Raw genomic sequence first — 18,284 nt, forward strand, 5'->3', positions numbered from 1 at the left:
ATACATGCATTTTGCCATATCCCCTTGTAGTTAGTTGAGTAGGTGTGGAATGTGGATGTCTACTTCAGTGTGCAAAGAAAGAGAGAATAGCCAGCAGATCCTTCAGATTCTGACTCACAGGTCCGGTAAGGAGGTGCACGCCCACGCCCAGCAAGACAAGGAGTATGAATCAGTTCTGCTGCTTACTGGCCCTTTATTGGTCACTTCTTAACTTCACTTTCTCACCCACAAAGCCATAACTAACCACACTGTAGGATGGCCAAAAGGACCAGAAGAACAAGATGCCCCTTCTCTTCCATCAGCATTCTCTCCCAGACTTGTCTGACACTGGAGTAGTACTCGAAAAGGAAAGAGGTTGTGACCTGTTTGACGGTCTCTGCCCAAGGATTAGAGGCATATCATTTAGACCTTTTGCAGAAGATCTCAAACACCAAGTTGGACTTGGCATGTTGGTAAGATATGAAACAAGCAATTTAACAGCAGGGTGTGGTGCACACCTTTCATCCCAGCACCAGGGAGACCATGAATCTCTGGGTTAAGGCCATCCTAATCTGCATAACAAGTTCCAGGTTAGCTAGGTCTAAGTCGGGGGTCGGGGCAAGCTCAACAGGGGAAGGGCTATTCAACTTATTTTAAAGGTTGAAAGTCTGAGGTGCAGAAGCTTCAGACAGCTGATGACATCTACAAAAGAAACATGGATGGATACATGCAAAGCCTATAGGATTACTGTTGGGTCTTAATGTGATCAAGGAAATCCTTCAGTTGATTTTAGAGTCTACACTGACCCCAACTCTACCCCTTGTCAATGACACAATAGTCTTTAAAGATCTTTTGTGATTGGTTTTGTGAGTGTGTGAGAGAGAGAAAAAGATCGAATGTATATGGGGTGCACAGTGTACATGTGTGTCAGGGCACACACGGAACTACTAAGCCACCTCATAACTGGTCCCCTCCCCTATTGTCTAACAGTTTCATGCTGTCATAATCCAAAGTCTTAACTGGCCTTCAACTTAGAATGGCATAGAATAACATTCTTCCAGAAGGGAAGAATCTAGGCATAACAAAGAATGGTCATGCTAAGCAAGACCTAAAGCCAGCACAGCACATACCAAAATCTGCAGCTTTCTACCTAATGTCTGAGGCTTTGATGACATTGATCTTCAAAAAGTATAGTAGCCACACCCCTATAGCTCTGTGGCCTCTCCATTTGGTTTCAGTCCATTTATACAGCTTGCCTTGGCTGACATCCCATAGTCCTGACGTCTCTCCAATATCCTGAGGGTCTCCATTGCTTAACTTTTGTATTTGTATACAAATGGCCTCTCAGGACCCCTTCGTGGGGATTCTGACCTTGTTCACCAATTACCTGGTCTCAGCTGCTCCCAATGACTTGTGTTTTTATGCCTTCTAAACCAGTACCTCATTGCCAACAGCTTAGACTGGAGCCTCTGTTGGGGACAACTTTACTATAGTTCCAGTGCAGCATAGGTTTCCGTAAAGGTCACTTCTAACAATAACAACATTTTGCTCTTTTCATATTCTCTGCCCAAAGTAGGCTTGTTCACACACTTTTTCTTCTGCCAAACAAACAAGTTTGTAGTCTTTACACCAAGCTTCTTAGGATACGGACAAAAATGAAACTCTTGGTCAACATCTTACATGGAAGGTCCCCAGCCTAGGTGCAGGTAGAGGTGGAGATACCTCACTGTAAAAAAGCACTCAGCGCAACTTGTGAACCTCATGAGATGGGCCTCCACTGTCTGGGTTGCTTGGCAGTTTTGTCTTCCAAGCTCCCATCAGGATGGGTCTTCCTTCATCTACTAACATAAGACAATCCCGTACAGGTATTCCCAGAGGCTCATCTTCCAGGAGATTCTAGGATTCTAGATTGACATCACTAACCAACCAACATACCCAGCTAAGTCAGTGTTCATGTCAGTGGAGTTTTCCAGAACTTCACTAATCCTGTCCTCACCCCATTGTTCGGGGCTTTAGAGGCTTGATAAATATTTGCTTCTAGCTCACTGCTATCCAGGAGCTTCTGTTCCAGAGGATGAAGTTGGGTCACTACGGGCACACTGGTCTGGCAGGCTGGAGCAGGGGAAGACAGAAATGAGGCCCTGGAACAATCTGGAGGGCATGGTGGAGATTTTTTGAAGGAGGTAAGGCCTAGGTGACTGTTCTGTCCACCCTACTGCCTAGCCAGAATCCCACTCCAGACCTTGCTCAGTCTGTAATCTCAACTGCCCAGGTTTCTCTCAGCCTCTGGTCTTCCAACTTCAAGCCTTGCAGGTTTTTCTATTACCATGCCCATGCCTAAGGTTCCAAAGGAGCTCCTATGACATTGGGACCCATCTTGGTCAGTATTTCCTAAGTCAACAGAGCAGGCCACACAGTGGCCCAGAACATTATAGACTTTGTAGCACTTAGCATTTCTTCCTTTCCTTTCCTTTCTTTCTTTCTTTCTTTCTTTCTTTCTTTTTCTTTCTTTCTTTCTTCTTCCTTCCTTCCTTCCTTCCTTTTTTTCTTTCTATATTGGATATGCTCTGTATTCAGGTGTTATCTCCTTCCACCAATCCCACCTCCCCTCCCCCTCCCATTCCTCCGTGAAGGTCAAGCCTTTCTACCCAGCATGTTCAGTGTTTCTGCTTCAAGGTCATCTTGACTTTCCTGCTGTCTCTAAGCACCCCAAGCCTTCGTACACCCGTTCCCTCCACCTGAAGTACATTGGTATTCCTGTTTCATACAGGTGGTCTGTTCATGTCACCAAGACCCTTCCTGACTTATTTAAAGAAACAAGTCCCCACCATCACAGACTCTTCAACATGTCTCATTTCTCCTAAATCACATCACTACACAGTGTACTGTAAAATGTACACACACACACCACACACACACACACACACACACACACACACACACACGGAGCCTGATCCCAACTGATACATCTACAACAACTTTTTGAGCCTATGACTCAGGGAACATTGTAGAAGAGGGGACAGAAGGATTATAAGAGAGCCAGAGAACAGGGAGTTTGCTGTAATATTGTGTCCTGAAGGAATGTCAGAAGCTACAGCCTCACAATACAACTGTCTAGACATGATCTGAACAAGGACAACAAGAGATGCTAACCCTGGTGCAAGAAAGCTCCTGGGACCTCAGCCCTACTTGTGAACAGACAAGGAATGCTGGGAGTGAGAGAAATAGCCTTCCTTGGGAAAGAGAATGCTAACTGATTATCTAAAACCAAATGGTCAGCCCTGAAAACATGAATATAAATAACATGTAGACTGAGCAAGTTGTACTTTTGAATTTAAGATTTTAAATGTAAACATACATATGCAATATGTACATACAAATGTATGTAATAACTATGAAAAAGGCTATGGATTTGAAAGAAAGCAAAGGGACTATGGGAGGTTTGGAAGGAGGAAATGAAAAGGGGAAAATGTAATTATATTCTGTAAATAAAATTATTTTTTAAAAAGTATATATCCTTAAAAAGTGCCTGATATGGCACATAGTAGACAGCGGCATGTAAGTGTTAAGTAGATGAATGAGAGAGACCTGTGTGATCAGAGTCTATATTATTTCACAATCTCAAGGAAAAATTGGGAGCCAGGAGGGCAGATTGTCACCATGGGACAAGAACCCAGAGCCTGAGAGCCCCCGGTCTACTTGCTTGACTTCATTCCAGCCAGCCCAGAGACATAGGAATTAAACTTAAGGCTATTACCAGATGCAAGTTGTGAGGTGCAGTTTAATTTCTTTCACTGGGATCAAGGGTCAGCCAGCTTGTTAGAGGCCAACAGTAAATATTTTAGGAATTGTTGGCTCTGGGGTCCACTGAAGTTTTTCAGCTCTGTGGTTGTAATGCACAACCGTCACGTGCACACAAACGAGCGTGCCTGAGTGCCAACAGAACTCTAGTGATGGATGCGGACATTTGAATTTCATCTCATTTCCAGAGTGTCAGTACTTTTACTTCAGCCACTTAGAAGCACACACCTGCCAGGCACAATGGTTCACACCTTTAGTCTCAACACTCAGGAAGCAGAGCCAGGTGGATCTGTGTAAGTCTGAGGCCAGACCCAGTCTATATAGTAAGTTCCAGGTCAGCTGGGGCTAATTACATGAGAACTGGTCTAAATAAATAAACATTATAAATTAATATATAAATAAAACTATACTCCAGAGTGTTCCAGGGGTTGCTTTTGTGAGCAGTCTGTGAATTACATAATGACTTATCATCAGATGAGGGCAGCTCGGTGACTGTGCCAGGTTCACAGCGGGGAGGATGGTGCCTGTGCCTGTCAAAAGCAGGGATGATAACTCAAGCCCTGAGACCTGCTTCATGCCCACCCGGTTCCTTGGCTACAACTTTGAGTAAGGAGGAGGGAAGTAGATGCCAACTGTGTACTAGTTTCTTTTCATTGTTGTGGTAAGTACATGACAAAAAACAACTTCAGGGAGGAAGGGTTTGTCTTGTACACTTCTAGGTTTATCAATGGGAGAGATCAGGCAGGAGACTGAAGCAGAATCCCTGACAGAACACTGCCTGCTGGCTTGCTCACTGTCTCCTACTTAGCTAGCTTTCTTATATAGCCCAGGAACATCTGCCCAGGGAATAGTACTGCCTACAGTGGCCTAGACTCTCCTATATCAGTTAACTATCAAGACAATTCCTCTGTCTTAGGGATTACTGCTATGAACAGACACCATGACCAAGACAACTCTCATAAGAACAACATTTAATTGGGGATGGCTTCCAGGTCCAGAGGTTCAGTCCATTATCGTCAAGGCAGGAACATGCCAGCATCCAGGCAGGCATGGTGCAGGAGAAGCCAAAAGTTCTACATCTTCATCTGAAGGCTGCTAGGGGAAGACTGACTTCCAGGCAGCTAGGGTGAGGGTCTTAAAGCTCACACTCACAGTGACACATCTAGCCAATAAGGCCACACATACTCCAAAAAGGACACACCTCCTAATAGTGCCACTCCCTGGGCCGAGCATATACAAACCATCACATTCTACTCCCTAGCCCCCACTGTCTGTTCAAACACGAGTCTATGGGGACCATACCTTTCCATAGCATAATGCAAAAAATACATTTAGTTCAAATTCCAAAGTCCCCGTAGCCTATAGCAATCTCAACAAGGTTAAAAGGCCAACATTCAAAGTCTCTTCTGAGATTCATCCAATCACTTAACTGTAATCCCCAAAGCAAGACAGGTAACTAGCTGAGTAAATGCTGCATCTTCATGTCTGATGTCAAAGTGGTCTTCAGATCTCCAACTCCTTTTTCATCTTTGTTGACTGCAACAAACTTCTGTCTCCTGGGCTGGTTTGCAGCTTTCTTCAGCAGATAGCCCTAATCTCTGGCATCTCCAACATCTTGGGGTCTCCAAGTCAATTTCAGTTTTACAGCTTCTTGTTTCAATGTCTGAGATCTACATGATCTTCTGGGCTCCCCAAGGGCTTGTGTCATTTCTCCACATCTGCCCTCCTTACTACTCTATGCTTTGGTTGACTCCAGTCTTCTACTGCCACTAAGCTTCACAAATAGCCTCTCATAGGCTCTCCTCATGGTGCCAAGCCTCAACTTCTTTACATGACTCCTTCAGTCCTGGGCATTCAATTGCAACTGAGGCTGCATCTTCACCAATGGCCTTCCCCAGCCATCCAGTTTTTGACTATTGTGAATAGGATGGCAGTGAACATGGCCGTACAAGTATCTACAGTAAAATATACAGTTCAGGGTCTATACCAGGAGTGGCATAGCTGGGTCATATGGTGATTTTCTATGTTAAGAAACCTCCAGACTGATTTCCAGAGTGCCTTTATTAGTTTAAGCTCCTACAATAGTGATAGATTCCCCTTCCCCCACACCCATGTTTGTTGTCCTTTCTGTTCCTGATGGTGGCCATTTCCAGGTGAGAGAGGTTCTCAGCATAGTTTTAATCTGCATCTTCCTGATGGCCAACGGTGTTGAACATTTATTAAAGAAATTTGAGAACATTCTGGTCAGTCTCGAAGTCAGTTTTGAAGTAGGGTTTGTTTGTTTGTTTCCTTGTTTTTAGTGTTTAGTTTTGTGAGGGCTTTGTATGTTCTAGATGTAATCCTCTGCTACATGCATGTCTGGCAAAGACGTTCTGCCTTCCCATGTGCTGCCTCCTCACTTGATTGGTTACTTCCTTTGCTGTACAGAGCTTTTAGTTTCGTGGAACCTCATTTGTCAGTGCCGATCTGATTTCCTCAGGAATCAGAGTTCTGTTTACAAAGTCCATCCCTGTGCCTGGAATTTGAACCTACTTTCCCTTTTGCAGGTTCAGGGCATTAGGCCTCATGTGGCAGTCCTTCATTCATTTGAGGTGATGTGTGTAGGGTAAGAGGTACATATTTAGTTTCATGTACCTGTCTGTTGATCCACAAGTTTCCCAGTACGGTGACCAGAAGCAACTTAAGGAAAAAAACTTTATTTTGGCTTAGGTTCCTGAGGGTCCGTGGGAGAGGAGGCATGGTGGCAGGCAGCTGAAGGCAGACACTAGGGGATTACATGTCAACAGCATAGAGGAAGCAGAGTGTGGACCGGAAGAGGGACATGGCTGTAAACTCTCAAAGACTGTCCCCAGTAACAGGCTTCCTTTAGCAAGGCTGCATAGCCTTTCTTCTCCTCCCTCCCTCCTTCCCTTCTTCCTTCACCTCCTCAGACAGCACCACCAGCAGATGGTCAGGTGTTCAAGTACTTGAGCCTATGGGTGGCATTTATTCAAACTACACCTTTATTTTATGGACTTGGAGGATCTAGAATAAATGGATGGATTACTAGAAGCATACACACAAAATCAAACCGAGATGAGATAAACAGACCCACATCCAGCAATGAGACTGAAGCCAGAATAGTCTCAAAAACAACCAAAACAGTCGGCCCAGATGAAGTCACTGCAGAATCCTACCAGGGCCTCAGAGAACTAACACAATACTAACTATTCTAACTATTACATGAAACAGAAAAGGAAGGCATGCTTCCAAGCTCTTTATGAAGCCAGTATATACTCTGATACTGAAACCTAATAAAGGAAGAAAAGAAAGAAAAGAAAAATTGCAGGCAAATTTCTTTATCAACATAACAAAAATGCTCAGCAAAATCCTGGCAAACTGAATTTAAGCTCATACAAAAAAAGTTCATTTATCATGGTCAAGCTTCAGAGATTCAGCAAAGGGTCAATGTATGTAAGCCATGAATACTAGCCATCATCACGTTACTGGATTAAAAGGCAGAAAAGCATGATCATCTCATGAGATGCAGAAAAAGCCTTTGACAGAATCCAATTTTCCATCATGAAAAAGGTCTTGGGGAGGCTGAGGATGTGGGGAGCATTAAACATTAAAAATAAAGAAGCTGTATACACATGTTAAACACAGATACACAGACACACACAGACATACACACACACACACACACACACACACACACACATACACACACACACAAAACCCCAAAGCATTCTCACTAAGATCAGGGGCCCCATTCTCTCTATTCCTTTTCAATTTAGTGCTTGGAGTCTTAGACAGAGGAAATGGAAAGGCTACAAATAGAAAAGAAGTCACAATACTGCTATTTGCAGATGATCTGTTTCTGTGCGTGAGATCCTAGAGACTCCACCAGAACACTTTTAGAGTTGGTAAACATTTTAAACACTATCAGCAAAGTAGCAGGATAATGGCCACAGAAATAAAATGGAAGACCTTGGAGCACACCTAACCAAGGAAATGACGGACTTGTAATGTTTAGGATACAGAAGGAAGATGCTGAGGAAGATACCGCAAGATAGAAATACCTTCCATGCTTCTGGATTGGAAAGATCACTGTTGTGAAAAGAGCCACAATACCAAACCTACAGATTCAGTGCAATTCCAGTTAAAATACCATGATCTTACTTCATAGACACAGGAAAAAATACTCTCAAAATAAAAGACCAAGGGTAATCAAAGGAACCCTGCACAAAAAGAACACCATACCTGATGTCATATACTACAGAGCCATAGAAATCAGAACAGCATGGTACCAGCACAAATGCACAATTATGTCAGAGTAATGGAGGAGCAGAACCAGATATAACTCCATGTAATTACGCCTACCTGATCTTTAACAAAGATGTCAAAACTACCTAGAGGAAAAGATGACATGTTCACAAGTTGTGAAACAGAGAAGTAACCAACTCAAGAGGTTTTGAAAATATGTCCTCATGGTATTCTGAATATCACCCCTTTAGTTTCTAATAGTATTGACTTGAGTTCTTTCTTTCTTTTGGTTAATTTGTCTAAAAGTTTGTCAATTTTATCTTTTAAAGAAACAGCTCTAAATTTCTTTGACTCTTTGTATCGTTTCTTTGTTGTTTGATTTTTCAACAAATTTCAGCCCATATTTGATTAGCCCTTCTCATTACTCTTCTGGGATTTGATTTGTTCTTGTTTTTCTTAAGATTTATTGTATATAAGTACACTGTAGCTGTCTTCAAACACAGCAGAAGAGGGCATCAGATCCCATTACAGATGGTTGTGAGCCACCATGTGGTTGCTGGGAATAGAACTGGACTTCCAACAAAGCAGTCAGTGCTCTTAACCACTGAGCCATCTCTCCAACCCCTTCCTGTAGTTTTTATTTGCTGTTTATTTTTAGCTTTATTCTAGGGTCAGAATGCAGAACATTATTTCAGTTTTATTTTATTTGTTCAGACTTATTTTGTGTCATAATATGTGATCACTTTTGAAGAAAGTTCCATGTGCTGCTGAGAAGAATGTGTATTCTTTATGGTTTGGTGGAGTGTTCTACAGATGTTTGCTAGGTCCATTTGATGTGTGGTTTCATTTCCACTAAAGAGTCTCCATTTAGTTTTAATCCAGGTGAACTGTCTTTTGGTGATAGTGTGGTTTCAAATTCTCTGATTCTCACTGTGCAGGGATTAATCCAACACAGTGGATTAGTGTTTTTATACCTTACGGTATTTCTTGTATGTGATTGGGTGCACATGTGTTTAGTGTGTGTATATTTAGAACTGTAATATCCCCCATAGAGTCTTGTTTCTTCCACGAGTATGAAATGCCCAATTTTATCTTTTCTGACTAGTTTTGGTTTGAAGGGTGTTTTGTCAGATATTAAAATTTATAACCACACCTGCTTGTTTCATAGTTTTATTTACTTGGAATATTTTTTCCATCTTTTACCCTAAGGTAGTGTTCATTATTGATGGTGAAGTGTTTTTCATGGAGACATCAGAAAGATGGATTGTGATCTTTCTTTTTAAGTTTAATTTAATGTAATGTTTGTGAAGTATGTGCTGGTGCCCAAAGAGGCCAAGACAGGGTATCTTGTCCGTTGGATCTAGTTAGAGATAGTTCTAAGCCACTGTATGGGTGCTGGGAATCAAACTCAGGTTCTCTGAAAGAGTAACTAATGCTCTTCTGAACCATCTTTCCAGCCTTGGGTTCTGTTTTCTAATCCAATCTGCTGGGCTGTCTTTTTCTCGGGGGGATTAAAATCATTAATATCCAGGGTTATTATTAAAGTGTGTATCAATTCCCATAAGTCTCTTGATTTTGTGATGCCTTTTGGACTTCTTTTGATCCCGCCATGGTATTGTTTATTTACTTATTCCCTATGACCTCTTGGGTATGTCTTTCTGTCTCTTCTGGTTGACGTTTTCCTTCCAGTATCCTCTGTAGAGCTGGTTTGGTGGTCATAAGTTCCTTTATTCTGTTTGCATCATGGAAGGTTTTGTTTCTCCCCCAATTCTACTCAATTGTTTTGCTGGGTAGAATAGTCTGGGTTGACAGTTACGGTCTTTCAAAACATTTTTTCTGGCATGTACTGGCTTTAGTTTCTGTAAAATCATCAGTTGTTTTTCCTACTGGCCTACCTTTAGAGGTAACCTGCAGCTTCCAATACCCTTTCCTCACTCTGTGTTACTGATGTTTCAACTGTGTCATGGGGAATTTCTTTTCTGCTCCTGTCTAGTTAATGTTCCGTGGGCTTCTATATAGGCTTATATACCTGTATCTCTTTCTCTGGGTGTGGACATTTTTCTTCTATGATTTTGCTGAAAATATATGAGTTTGGTGCGATATTATTCTTTTGCATCTATGCCCATAATTTGGGTTTTTAAATGGTGTCCTGGAGCATTCCCATATTCCATTCATATTTTAAAGAATTTACCATTGACCTTAATTGTATGATCCAGTTTCTCTACCTTGTCTTCCAGCTCTGATTCTGTTTTTCATACGATCCATTCTGTTGGTGAGGTTTTGCACTGAGTTTTTAATTTGGTTTATTGAATTTTCATTTCCAGCACCATTTCAGTTTGGCCTCTCTTCAGTCTTCCTCTTTGTTGAATTTCATTCTCATTTTTTCCTTATTTTTCTCTTTTCTCTCTCAGAGTATATTCATGTCTTTTTTGAGCTTGTTTGAATTTTTTGTCTGCATGTTTTTTCAGGTCATTCTCCCTGGGGTTTGTTATTATGGATTAGTACTTTTTGGAGGAGACTTATTGTCTTGGCTTTCTGTGTTGTTTTGTTTCTGCACTGGAACTTGCGCATCTGAACTTAGTTGAGTGGAAGGGTGGCTCAGAGGCTGAGTCTAGTGCCGCTTACCTGTTGGTACTGGAGTGAGTAGATGTTGAAAGTCTTGGTCTGGGAACACCTTGCCTCTGGGTGTTGGGAGCAGAGTGGAAGGCAGAAGTTTAGGTCAGTTTCTCTGGGTCTGAAGACCCCTATTTGTTAGTCCTGGAGCTTGGGAGAGAGTTGACATTTGGTGCTCTTGGTCTAGGGGATCCCTTACTTTCCTAGTTTTGTTTCTTAAGCCAACAGACATCCCATAAGACACTCTTCAAATAAAGGGGTTCTATGTTTAAAGATATTAAAGAAGGCTGTTTTTTATTTTCCTTTTGGGACTTCTGAGAAGTCTTGTTCTCAAGCTTCTCAGATCATTGGTCTCACATTAAACAACACCTGCTTACATCTCCTCTAATTCCATAAGAGAAAAGCTGGAGAGTTCATATTAAGGAGATGCTGAACAAGATCATCTCTACACCTTTAAGATCCTAATTTCCTTCCAGGGGACTTTAGCCACCTCATCCTGTTTCCCATGAAACTGTAATCACATCCTTCTTGCAAGACCTTCAGTAATTTCCTCTACTCATTCTTCTGGTTCCCTGAAGGCAAACAAATATTGGGAAGTTAATAAACAGAGTCTAGGCCTCTTGCCCGAATGCTCTGGGAGCACTGAGCAGACAATTTTGAATGTGGTATGAACACAGAGTGGTAGCTCCAGACAACACATCGAGTGTGGCACCAAGCCCACACATTCCTGGCTCCACACTGGCAGTCTGGTGCTTTCATGTAGTGCTTACCTAACACCAACACATCCCTTTATCCTTGGCTTGGAGGCACATGCAACTTAGTGGTTCTGCATGATGGATGTGCTATGAAACCACATGGGTACCAACCAAGCTGCTCTAATTTCAAGAACCCAGTTTCCTCATGTACAAATGAGGGTGGTTTGTATATGTTTGTGTGGATTTGTCACTGCCACATAAATGGGAGAGTCCCAAACAGCTATTGCTGAAACAAGACAGAATCTGTCTTCTTTCACACATAAGACAAGGTGCAATACAGGACTCATATTGGATGTATCAAGTCAGCAAAGTCTTATCTTCTTGTCTTCAGTCCCTGGGTTCTGGTCTCTAAGGTCCCTCTCAGTGCAGAACAGATGCTGGAGCCTCACACATTTTATCTTCATCCCAAAGGCATCATAAGGAAAGGGGAAGGGAGACAGCCTGCTTCCTCTGCTTTCATAACCTTCTCCTAAAACATACAACACACTTCTTTCTGCATGGATTGGCTAAAAATTAGTCATATAGCTACATGTGTCACCAAGAATGCTGGGAAGCAAAGTTCATAATAACTGTGTTCTTAAGGTTAAAGGAGACTAGATATTGTGAGAGGACAGCTAGCCAGCTTATGGTTTCAGATATTCCACTAGTTTGCTAAAATAAAGGCTACTAATAGGGGCTGGAGAGATGGCTCAGTGGTTAAGAACACTGACTATTTTTCCAGAGGTCCTGAATTCGATTCCTAGCAACCACATGGTGGCCCACAATTATCACAACCATCTGTAATGGGATCTGATGCCCTCTTCTGGTCTGTCTGAAGACAGCATCAGTGTACTCACATACATAAAACAAATATAAATATATATTGGAGAGCACAGTCCAAGCAGATCCAGCCATTAGTCCCATTCACCTGTTTCCTGTTTACCATGAATTGGAACCAACCCCATTCCTCCAACCCAAAAGCAACAAACACTGTCTCCCTAGAGGACTGACCCACCAAGCTCTCATACATGATCTGAGATAAATCAGGCTTAAACAATAAAAACACAATCAAACCTCCACTCTACAAAGGCAGCCTAGAACCTCACATCAGACACACAGCCAGGGAAAGAAGTTCACATGTCTACATCTCATCATAAAAACACAAACATGAAAGGCCCAGACAGGGGCTGAAAAAATGGTTAAGAGCAGTGACTGCTTTTACAGAGATCCTGAGTTCAATTCCCAGCAACCACATGGTGGCTCACAACCATCTGTAATAGGATCTGATGCCCTTTTCTGGTGTGTCTGAAGACAGCAACAGTGTGTTCACATACATAAAACAAACAAATCTTTAAAAACAAAAAATGGGGGGGGAGGCCAAGATAGTAGGACCCTCATCCTTACTCATCCTTACCCCGAATCCACCAATCCTATAGAACTGGTATCTAGTGAGAACACCAGGCCACAGAACTTAAAAAAAAAAATCATAAAATTTGTAAAAAAAAAAAAAAATCAAGTTTAAAAAAACATACAAGTTCTGACAGCTTGTGATGGTTAACCTTGGTTTTAAACTTGACTGTATATGCAATCTAGAGACTGGAAATGTTTCAGAAGAATACTGGCTACTCTTCCAGAGGGCCCAAGTGTGATGTCCAACACCCATATGGAAGCTTGCAACCATCTGTGCCTCCAGTTCTAGGAGAGCCAGTGCCCTCATCTATCCTTTGGGCACACTATGTGCACTTGGATATATGGTGCACAGACATATGTGCATGTAAAGAACCCATGCATATAAGATTGAATTAAATTATAATGTAAAAAGGAAAATTGAGTGGGTGGGTGAGGGAGCACCCTCCTAGAAGCAGGGGGGAGGGGCGTGGGATAGGGGGTTTCTGGAGGGGAAACCGAGAAAGGGGATGACATTTGAAGTGTAAATTAAAAAAATCCAATAAAAGGAAAAGCTGAAAGAAATGGACAAGCTTCTAGAGGTTTACAGAGGCATCCAAACCACCCAAGTTAAATCAAGAAGAGATCAACATCCTAAGTAGGATGAAAAAAAGAAGAAAATTGAAAGTGTATTAAAAAGCCTTCTGAATAAAAAAACAAAAGCTCAGGTCTAGATGAATTCCCAGTAGAGTTCTACCAGACTCTTGAAAACTATCTATAGCTAAAAATTGTTTAAGTTATTTAAAAGAGGGGGGGGAAAAGGAACAGAAAGAGCATTTTAGGACCCATTTTACAAAGCCATTATCATTCTGATATAAAAAAGCAGGTTAAATGCACGCCCACAGGTACTGCAGGACAATACCGCTACTGAACACAGACGAAAAAGTCTTTAATAAAATTCTTGTAAATAAAATACAGTTATATGTCACAAAAAATCCTGCACCATCAAGTTGACTTTATCCTGGAGATGCAGGGATGACGGTTCAGCATTTATAAGTTAATAATTATTTAAAATAAGCCATGTAAACTGGCTTATAGTTTTTAAAAAAAATGATTTTAGAAACGTGATTTTCAGACTTAGCATCTATTTCAATAGATGCTTCAAAGGCCTTTGACAAAGTGCCACATGATTTCTGGATAAAGGTCCTAGGGAGAGTAGGGCTAGAGAAAGCATACCTCAACACAACTAAGACTGATAAACCCACGGCTATTATCCTAAGTGGGGAAAAGCTTGAATTAACTCAGGCTTGCCACCACCCCCATTCCTTTTCAGCACAGTTCCGGAAACAGTGAGACAAGAGAAGGAAATGTGAAGGACACTTTTTTTTTTTTTGCAGATATGACAATATATATTAATCTCAAAGATTCCACCAGAAATGACCCACAATTTCAATAAGATGGCAGGATACAAAATCAGCTTGCAAAAATCGGTAGCCTTCCTATGTACCAATGATAAAGATGATAAGAACAAGGTCCCAGAGTTAACCTGCTTATCATACCCTCAAAAAACAGCAAAACATCTCGAAAAGGGCCTAACTGAGAAGGCAAACGATCTCGGTAACGAAAACCTCACGCCTCTGAAGAAAGACCGAGGATAGCGTTAGAAGATGGAAAGACCTCCCATGCTCATGAATTGGTAGGATTAAATATTATGAAAATGACCATATTACCAAAGCCATTTGCAGATTAAATGCAATCCCACTCAAAAACCCCATGTCATTCTTTGCAAAAACAGAAAGAAAATTCCTCGGGTTCATATGGAACCACAAAAGACCCCTCATTGCCAAAACGGGCGTGAGCGGAGTGGACAGTGATGGAAGAAATGTAGATTTATCACAGAGCTACATGAATAAAACAGTGTGGTAGAAAAGAGGCTTGTAGACCAGTGGGACAAAGCGGAAGACCCAACCGGAGTACGTGTAACTACCTCCATCTGATATGTGACAAAAATGGCAGAAATCATACAGCAGAGAAAAGGCAGCATCCCCAACGGATGGTGCTGGGGATGGTGTCTGTCTACCTATAGGTGAATGAAATCAGGTCCACACCTGTCCCCTTGCTGAGAAACAGAAAAGACAGGCAGCACCCTACAAGATATATGTGTAGGAAAAGCCTTTATGAATAGTCCTGGAATTAAAGCCAACAGTTGGCAAATGGCACCTCAGAAAACCAGAAAGTGTCTGCACATCTAAGGAGACAGTTAACTGAGAGAAGAGGAAGTTCACAAGGTGGGAAAGAATCTTTACCAGCCATAGATCCACAGGGAATTCATATCCAGAATACAGAGAGAACTCAAAACCCGTGCAAATGATCCAATTAGGAGACGGGCTATAAAAATGGCTGTGTGGTAATGTAATATTATGAAAACATCTCTTACATCCTAAAACCTTACTGGATCTCATAGCCAACGTTAATAATACACCTTGAGGTTACTTGGACCCTAAGACTGCTATCCTACTGAATTCTCAAACAGTTTTCTTAACCTTCCTTTAAGAGAACATGTGATCGGTTTTACAAACTAAGCTAAGGCCTAGCTATAATCTCGAACTATGTACTCTCTCGTGCCTTGATCCAGATAATATGTGAGTATCATGTGCTGGAAGCATCAAAGTTGAGAGCAACTTGTGACATGTACCGTAAAGGCTGAAAACAGCCATTTATGGACACTGGCTGATAAACAATGGTATTTGTTATCTGGGTCAGAGAGAATCAGCAGGAGCCACTGACGTAATCTCTGTACGACTGTTACAGATTTCTATAAAGTATCCCATTCCTTCCCCATTAATAGCTTTCTATGCTGTTTAATAAATACAGAGCAAAGCCCTTTGCTAGGGACAGACAGACACACAGAGACAGGCACAGACATAGGGACAAACAGATTCACAAGACACTCTTCGGGCAGAAGCCGATTCAGACTCAGGCGACAGACGGTGGCTAGAAGACACCGGGAGCATAGAGTGGGGGATTCAGTTCTAGACTCACGCTTGGTTAAATGAGTCCAAGGGGAAGAAGTGCTTTGGCTTCTCTCTAAATGTGACAACTGTGTTACTGGCAACTCAGGGTTAATCACTGATGCGTATGATTCATGCAGCTGAGAAATATTTCCAAAACTTTTCATCATTCTTAGCAATTAGGGAAATGCAAATCTGAAACACTTTAAGATATGAAAAACAACTTAGACCAAATGTTGGCAAGGATACCGGGGAAAGGGAAGCCCTCGTTCCTCAGCCGTGGGATTGCAAGCTGGTGCAGCCACTCTGCAAATAAGAAGTGTGGAGAAATTCTCAAAAAAGCTAAAGATAAACCTGCCACCCAACCCAGCTATGCCACTTCTTGGCATAAGGCCAAGGACCTGACTTCTACTTCATAGATAGGTGCTCAGCGGTGCCCACTGCTGGTCTACTCACAACACTAGGAGATGAGAACTCTAAATATCCTTCACCCAGTGAATGGATAATGAAAATGTGGTATGCAAACATAACAAAGTACTATTCACCCATACCATTAAAAAAAAAGAGAGAGAAATCTATAGGTAAGTGTTTAGAACTAGAATGTATTGTACTGCGGAGGTGATCCAGACCTAGAAAGACAAATACTGCCTGTCCTGTCTTACTTTTGGATCCTAATTCCAAATCTTTAGATGTGAATACATACATACATACATACATACATACATACATACATACATATATATATATATATATATATATATATATAGAGAGAGAGAGAGAGAGAGAGAGAGCTTGGAGTAACCATAGGAACCAGGAAAATACAAAAGGGGACTGGATGGGGTGGAGAAGGAGCTGAGGATGGGGTAGCAGGACACAAATGCTGTAAGGGAGTGGACAGGAAAAATGAGAGGGAAGTGTGCCTGGGAAGAGGAGAGGACGAAGGGGAAACCTGGGCTTCAGTGGGAGAGGAAGCACTTAGTCCTACTGTGACTGGATGTCCCAGGTCAGGTGGTACCAAAGGGGGAGGGAATTCTGAGGAGGAGGAGGAGGAGAGGGGTTATGGGGGATTTGTAAGAGTAAGACCGGGAGGAGAGGAGCGACCGGGCACAATTGGAATATAAAGTGAATATATATATATGAATATATATATGAATATGAATATAAAGTGAATATATATATATATATATATATATATATATATATATATATAAACACCAAAGGATGATCAAAGAAACCATAGGGGAATATCTTATATTTAGCTTATATATGTTTGTCATATATACATACGTATATGTAATTTAAATCAAGTCATGCCTCTTGGGATAGTCATTCTCCCTCCAAAACTCATAGATGTACAAACCCCTCCCATCAGGTAATGGAAACCTCTCTTGTTTGTCAGAGGACTTAATGAGACAGTGTCCTTGGTTTGCCTCCCAGAACATGAAGATAAGACCCCATTGCCGGAGACACCATACTCGGGATACAAAACTTTGAGGAAGGTGGGACTCACCTGGATGCTCCCATCCTGAGGACTGGCTTTCATAGTTTCAGAAGATGTTGTGCAAGAGAGGAGAGGCAGGCAGTTTCTCCCACCCAGCTCTGAAGCCTATAAACTGTAACACTGACTGGATTGGCAAGTCAGCCACAGTTGTGCATTTGGGGTACTTTTCTCTTTTGGGTAACCAGAGCTGTTTAATTATAATTAAAGTCCTCTCAATAGGAATGGAACTTACACCTGGTATTGAAAACCTACCTTAGTGTACTGGCTGGTTTTGTGTCAACCTGACACAAGCTGGAGTTATCACAGAGAAAGGAGCCTCCCTTGAGGAAATGCCTCCATGAGATCTAGCTGTAAGGCATTTTCTCAACTAGTAATCAAGGAGTGAGGGCCCAGCCCACTGTGGGTGGTGCCATCCCTGGGCTGGTAGACCTGGGTTCTATAAAAAAGCAAGCTGAGCAAGGCTGGGGAAGCAAGCCAGTAAGCAGCATTCCTCCATGGTTTCTGCATCCACTCCCACATCCAACGTCCTACCCTGTGAGAGTTCCAGTCCTGACTTCCTTTGGTGATGAACAGCAATGTGGAAGTGTAAGCTGAATAAACCCTTTCCTCCACAACTTGCTTTTTGGTCACGATGTTTTGTGCAGGAACAGAAACCCTGACTAAGACACTTAGTAACTGTTCTATTGCTGTGACCAAAGCTCCTAATAAAAGAATGTTTAACCTAACTTGTTGTTTTAGAGACTTAAGAGTCCACACTGCAAAGGAAGTGATAACTGAGTGCTCACATCCTGATCAACAACCACCAGACAGAGAAAGAGAGCACTGATAATCACACAAGTCTTGAATCCTCAAAGCCCAGCCCTAGTGATACACATCTTCCATATATGTATGTATACGTACACAGGCCATACCTAAATCTTCCCAGACCAATTAGGGACCAAGTATTCAAATGTATCAGCCTCTGGAAGCCATGCTCAAATCACCACATTCTACTACCCTGTCCCTGTAGGCTGG

The sequence above is a fragment of the Micromys minutus genome (assembly GCF_963924665.1).
Source record: "Micromys minutus genome assembly, chromosome: 17".
In the NCBI taxonomy this organism is placed as follows: domain Eukaryota; kingdom Metazoa; phylum Chordata; class Mammalia; order Rodentia; family Muridae; genus Micromys; species Micromys minutus.